Source organism: Conger conger, chromosome 17 (assembly GCF_963514075.1).
Source record: "Conger conger chromosome 17, fConCon1.1, whole genome shotgun sequence".
NCBI lineage: Eukaryota > Metazoa > Chordata > Actinopteri > Anguilliformes > Congridae > Conger > Conger conger.
Genome location: NC_083776.1, coordinates 3,613,452 through 3,620,266, shown reverse-complemented (window position 1 = coordinate 3,620,266; position 6,815 = coordinate 3,613,452). Strand labels below are relative to the sequence as shown.

At 37.2% G+C, this 6,815-nt stretch overlaps 1 protein-coding gene across 14 annotated transcripts in view; it reads left to right on the top strand.

The window, feature by feature from the left end:
* The first annotated feature begins 4,843 nt into the window (after positions 1 to 4,843).
* LOC133116226 (probable ubiquitin carboxyl-terminal hydrolase FAF-X) overlaps positions 4,844 to 6,815 on the top strand; it is a 57,901-nt gene continuing 55,929 nt past the window's right edge. For 13 of the 14 annotated variants that reach the window (XM_061225594.1, XM_061225592.1, XM_061225589.1 and 10 more), the window contains exon 1: positions 4,844 to 5,500. The gene's annotated coding sequence lies outside the window, so the exon portion shown is untranslated. The remainder of the gene's footprint in view (positions 5,501 to 6,815) is intronic. The other variant, XM_061225581.1, reaches the window with a different exon arrangement.

The window sequence follows — 6,815 nt, the reverse complement described above, 5'->3', positions numbered from 1 at the left end:
GAAGTGATTGTCTGTTCGATGAACTGTGAACCCGGATGCGGATTTGGGAGACTTCAGAAGAATAACCAATCAAAGCATTTATGATAATAAAAAAAGCATTGCTCCGAAAGAAGGCATTTCATTTAGAGCAGCGGTTTATTCATGAATAATAATAGCGAATAGACGAATATTTTCCCATGAATTTCAGTAATATGTAATACCTATGGAAAAAATATAAAGGAAAACTTTCAACAGTAGAATTATGTAATGTAACCAAGGAGGTCTGTACATTTTCTTGTCTTGAAATTTTAATATGGGCCTCTAAAATAATGTTCTTGTACAATTAATATGCATAAGTGTTATTATGATTATGATTCTACTTTAATTTGTATAACCCTTATTTCTTAAAATCTTAAATGTATTTTGTTGGAAAGATTTTCCTTGCTTTATAAAAAGTGATGAATTCATATTGAAGCAATGCTGAAATATCCCTTTATGTTTGTACTTTCAATGTGGCATTGTCTTTCAATGGATTTGTCATCATGACTTTTTTTTTTTTTACATTTAAAACTAGGTGGCATAATTATGTTGGTCAAAGTGTTGGTTGAATGATGAAAGCTATCAGATAATAAAAAGTGTGATTGAAAATAAGATTTTGGGGGCATACCTGATTCATTGAATATCGTCCTGCCACTTTTGTGTTTTGAAATACACAATGGATTATATAGCAGAATTAAATTTGTAAATTGGAATAAATATATTATCAATCCATTGTGGAACTAAGCATAGTGATTGCTTATTACAACAACATGTAGAAGTGTAGCTATTGTAGATAAAAAAAGATATGTGCATATTTTAGATAAGCTCTTTGTGCATTTCCTTTAGTGAATTGCTCTTCATATCATTTGGATGGGATGGTTGAATGCGGAAATTACTTCTTCTTGTTTTTGTGTGATATAATGCTTCCCCTCAAGAAAATTTTAATTACAAAAAAAGTTAGTTGACAACTACCTGGGAAGCAGGTACTTCAGTGGCTACAGTTACTTTATTAGCTAGCTAATAAGCTACCCACCAAGCTCATATTGAAAAGGTTATATTGGTTATGCTATGTGGCTAAAAATGGGTGTTCATGAACTTTTGGTTTTGTAGCCTACCTAGACAGAATAAAGCACACAAGTTTGCTGACTAGCCAGCATTGAAGCAAGGCCATTTTGTAGGTTAGATGTTGCAAAAATATACTTCACATTTGAAGACACAACTTTATTTCAGTTGCTGTTACCCTGATAATGTCTCCATACATTTATTGAACCACTCCTTGCCTAATCCTCTAAACTTTGTGCAACAAAATTCATTACGTTACATTATTGGCATACGCTCTTATCCAGAGCTACGTACAGTGGCAAACAATCCTCCCCTGGAGCAATGCAGGGTTAAGGGCATATTGTGGCTAGACCGGGATTAGAACCACCGACCTTGCGTGTCCCAGTCATTTACCTTAACCACTACGCTACAGGCCGCCCATATTCAACTTTATTTGTATGGCCCTTTTTACAGAGGACTGTCACAAAGAGATTTTACAGAGTAAATATCGCTGTCCAGTTTGCAATATGAACATGAACACTGTCTCTTGCCGAAAAAGGATACTGAAGACAGCCAGTCATGTGTTACATCAGAAATGCCGCGTTTACAGTGTATTGGAGGGCCACAACTGGACTCTCTCAGTGGACTCTCACATGGTTTTGTAATAAGGGAAAATCTGACACACCGCAGATTATTTTGGCAGAGTTGATGGTAGAGACATTATTTCTAACAAGGTCTTTTTTTTAGTTCCTTGAGCTAATGAAATGTGATTACATCTTTTCCATTCATTACTTTTTCACCCTCAATTTCCTTTTTTGAATGAGAAGTCATAGGTCTTTCCTCTCCTGTTATTACTTCCCACCTTAATTACGTCAGGAATACAGAGCTGGAATACATTTAAACTGAACTGCATTTGAATCCATGCTTATTCATGTGCCCAATAAACTTTATTTGAAAAATCTTTGATAACTGGTAGTATAGAAGTGTATCTAGCTGTTTATAATTCCTTCTTCTTAGCATATGTGTACTCTGCACCCTACCCATAGAGATAAGCTAATAGCATTAGACATTGCTTCATATTGACTTGAGAATGAAGGATGGTTTCCACAGAGTACACTTTCACACATATTATATATGTAGCTATTCAAGGTAAGAATTCATATGTGGTATATGTTAATTTCAATAAAGTGTTTTAGGACTTCTGGCTTGTGATGTTTCTGTGAAACATACTGGTGAAAGTTAATTACAGCTTGGCAGCATTTTGACATCTCCAATTTGATATTGTGTTTTATTTTACATCCATGCAAATTGTATCATTTTTATATGTGAATAACTTTTTTTTTGCACTGAAAATATTTTTTGTTGAGATATACAAGACGAACATCTGCTTAATCTATGTACTGTGTAAACTGTTGAGGGAAATTTTCTAAATCCTGATTTTTGTATTTTTATAAATCCTACAATGTATAAGTATGTATAAACTGTGTTTAATACATTAAGACCATGTGCCAAATTGCTGACCTAAAACATTCAGCTTGCAGCTTGTGACAAGTTGATAAGGGGAGGCTGTGTTTTGGACTTCAAAATACATTGGGCAAAAGGTTAACTGAGGAAGAGAGATATTCAAGTGGGAATAACATGTTTACGACAAAAGATAAGATATGACATCAAGCCCTAGCTTCTGTGTGTTTAATGTGTTCACACCAACCCAGCCCCCTGATGAGCAATCAATATGATATACACACCCTTTGGTAGTAAACATCTTTAGAAAACCTAAAGATGTACCTTGGACATTGCAAGACTAGTGAATGCTTAGACAACTTAAAATTCAGTCATGTTTATAAAAAACTGCCCCTCTTGCATTTTGGGGAAGTGCCAGTAAGCACATACCCCCATTCTTTATTGGCTTGCAAGTAACAAATAAAGTCTTGTGTTGTAATTGTAATTGTGTTGAAGTGGGTTCTTCAGCCTCTGCTGAAATAGGAATAAGAGGATATTTGCTGCATGGTTTTAGAAAATAGGCACGTTTGTTTCCCTTCATTTCTGGAATGTGAATGGTTACAGCACTTACACATTTGACAGTGTTTCATTCCCACCAAATCTAAAATGACACTCATTTTGCACCTGGCAGCTCTATGGTTAGCTTTGTGGTTGAATGTTGTTTTTGCCAACTAAAATTATTATGTTCAGGATTGAGAAAAGCAGGTCTGGACTGTATCCCCTGGGCATCTATTTGCCTGTAGAATGTTTAGGCTGCATTGACTTGGCTAATAAAATAAAACCTGCCTGTTCAATTCAGGTTAATCCACTTCTGACTGCTGGCTTCTCTGTGACCACTGTGAGCCAGCAGTTTTACTTTTCTCACCCCGGCGACACCATTGGATCTGTATTCCATCATCACATGCATTCCTGTGTGGTAATTTGGCACATTTAGAGGAGAACATTTCAGTTTTCTCACTATACTTGGATCTATAGGAGTGTATCTATGGATCAAAAATGGGTTTTCTTGGCTTCGCACATTGTAACCTGATTGGACATGTTCAATTCTTGTGCCTGAATATTCAGCTAATGGATTTTACAATAATTTTGTCACAGACAGGAAAATCAGAAGTATATTGTTTCTGTTTGGTTTTTTGAAAGGGGAAATGTGTTAATGTTCAGCCTGAACTGACCAGTTAGCTGAATTGGCTATTTTGGTGGCTAGCTAGCTTACCTACTTGACTTTCTAATTTGTTACCTAGCTAGTATCCAATAAAGCATCTTTGCCAAAAGGTATCAACTTATGGGTTTGCTTGAGTCTTTTCTCAACATTATTAATTCGATTCTGTTAGTTAAACAAAACATTTGTTTGAACAGACAAACTGGTGTGTTAATCAACTGGTTATGAAAAATGTTTGATGTTATTCTAATTTCTCTAATTTTTTTATTTTATTTTATTTTTTTATGTACTAGCTGCTTTGGAGTTGCTTCAAGTGTTTTTTTTTTCTTACCCAAGACCATGAACCCCCGTTATCAGCCACTGGAAGGCAGAAACTTATGTAAATCTCAAATATCCTTCGGTGTAAAATAAATAAATAAATAAATAAATAAATAAATAAATAAATAAATAAACGTTAGCCAAATAGACAGGCAGCATACTCGCGAACGGAAATAATGTTTTTTTTTTTTAATGCTAGTGAACTATCCCTTTAAGAATCAGCTGAATTGGTTAAGCGCTTCAGTGAAGAAACAACATTTCAGGATTAGCTACATATTTGCAGAAAGACGTGTACCTGCTTGTCGAATAAAGAGGAACATATAAGCATTAATGTATTAAATTGTTTGGATTTGTTAAATATGTTGGATTTGTTCAATATATTCAGTAAGTGTAGATGGAAATGATTGGCTAGCTTTTGATATCTCTTTTGTCTGATCATACCGAGTTTTATATTGTATTTTGAAACTGAGCGCACATTGAAACTATCAATGTTTTTTTTAAAATAAAAAATAATATTTTTGCTCACTGAACAAATCCCTCAGGATATCCAATACAACTACAACTAGGTATGATAACTGTAACAACAACAATAATCGGATGTAATTATTTTTATTAATTTTGTCCAGTAAGTGAGAATCTCCCAAAAGATGTTAAAAGGGTAGCTACTACGTTCAGGAATCTGCAATCTAAGTCCTAAACAGCTTGCTACCAGTCTTTTAATATGAATGTATGATATCAACACACTCCTAAGTTGAGTATGAGATCATCATCCGGATCTTGTCACACCATTGCCGCCCCCCCGCAAAGTTGAGACAACAACAAGCACCACACAGACATCAGATGCACCGTTGTAGTGGCCACAGTCGATGTTCAGTTTCCGGCAAAGAACCAAAATGTCTTCTGTTTCATAAGCTTTGAATAGGGCAAACAGACCCGTCATGGTAGGAGGCGGTGCGAGCGGCTTGCTCAGAGACACGGCAGTGCCGTTCTGCATTTAGGGAACAGAGACATGAATGCAGGAGCGTGAGACCGCATCGGCCTAGTGACTGGGTTTGGAGAATTCTCGATTACTCGCTGTAAGTTCGGTTTGCAGAGCCCGTTTATCCGTTTGAACGGCTAGTGAACCGTTGGGATTTTGGAAGGCCGTTTTTGCAGTTTGTACGCGCTGTCCGTTGATATTAAAGCGGCGTTAGGTCGGAGACTGCGCTGCCGCCATATTGAAACGAACTAGTGACTGACTGGCTGGGACTGAACTGACAAGAGATCGGACCCAGACTGGGGGGGCTGCTGCTGGTGACGCAGGAAAAACACCCAAGAGCAGACAAAAATCAAAGGAAGCGAGCTCATATTTGCATACAGGTTACATGCGATTACGTTCATAGAAGACACGTATATGAAATCAGTCTGCAATTTGCTAAATAAAATCCTGGAGTAGTGAATAGAAGAAGTCATCTCTAATTCCTGGTAAGTAGCTAATAGCTAGCTACCTAGCCAACATTAGCCTGCTAGTTGTTTATTTCTTTGTTATTATTTATGCAATTTAAATGCGTAAGGGGTGCATTTAACTTGAGGATTGTCTTTGGCTGGGTAGCGGCTTAGAATGTCCGATGGAACTGGCTGACGGTGACAGAATAGGTGCCCTGTATGGCTGTGCAGAAGCCGGTTGTTGCTGTATTTTTACTGTAAGAAGGAAAATGGCTGACTGCTCCCAGTTTCTGTTCAGCTCACTGAATGACTGTTAACGGCGAAATTCAGTGGTTTGGACTGTTTAAAGATGTCAGCTACACGGAATGGTCAGACACTCTTCAAGCTTTTTCTAATCCAACTCTACCGCGCGACTGTTTCTTATGGCCGGCGATTTATGAGTTGGTCGTGGAGTACAACGCCATTATTGAGGTGGAGCGATGTTGGAAAAAGTAGCTAACGCTAGGTAGCTAATTAGCAGGCCTGAGGACTACGCCTGGAAATGAACGAGCTTGCTAGCTAGGCCTTGGTTCATCTATTTAGCTAGTGTTACTTATCAACAAGCTAGCCTACAGTTCTTCACAAATCTTAAATTGCTAGACGAGGTATCTTGTTAATAACATTCGGAATTGACGTTATTCATTTAAGGTTAGCTGGCTAGAAAAATAAACTAGCTAGTCTAGCTAACGTTAGTATGGTAGCTGGGAAGATGTGTTTCATCCATCTTCCATGGGTAATGTTCAAATATCTAACTTTGGTTAACATTAGTATAACCTTAATGTTTGCGATCGTTACTGAACTATCCTTTGTTTTGCAACGTTAGCCAGTAGCCGTAAACAGCTGGGCTTAGAAACAAAATAGCTATCGCTAGACTGCAAACTAACGTTATTTTTAAAAAATGCAAAGTGTATTGGCTTTGTATTTTAACGTAAGAACACACAGCCGTTTGTTGGTTAGCTATCTCTAGATATTGCTTTCGTTATTTCCGTCCTTGTCTCTAGAAAGGAATTCAGCTGGGGTTGATAGCGACGTGCACATAGTTAACGTTAGTAACATACTGCGTTAGTTAGCGGTCTTGACACCTGTGTTGCAAGTCAGTCTCGCTAGCATCTAATGTTTTGTGATCCGGTAGTACTAGCGATTTTGACAGTGTCATCGTAGAAATTGAGCAGGTGTACCTTCGCCGACTAAGGTGAACGTTAACCGATACCATTTTAGACAGGGTAGCTAATCTTTTTCACCATCCAGATGTCTAGGATTGGTGGCTTAGACTAGAGGCATCGTATTGTGAATTTAAAAATAAAATAACGTTAAT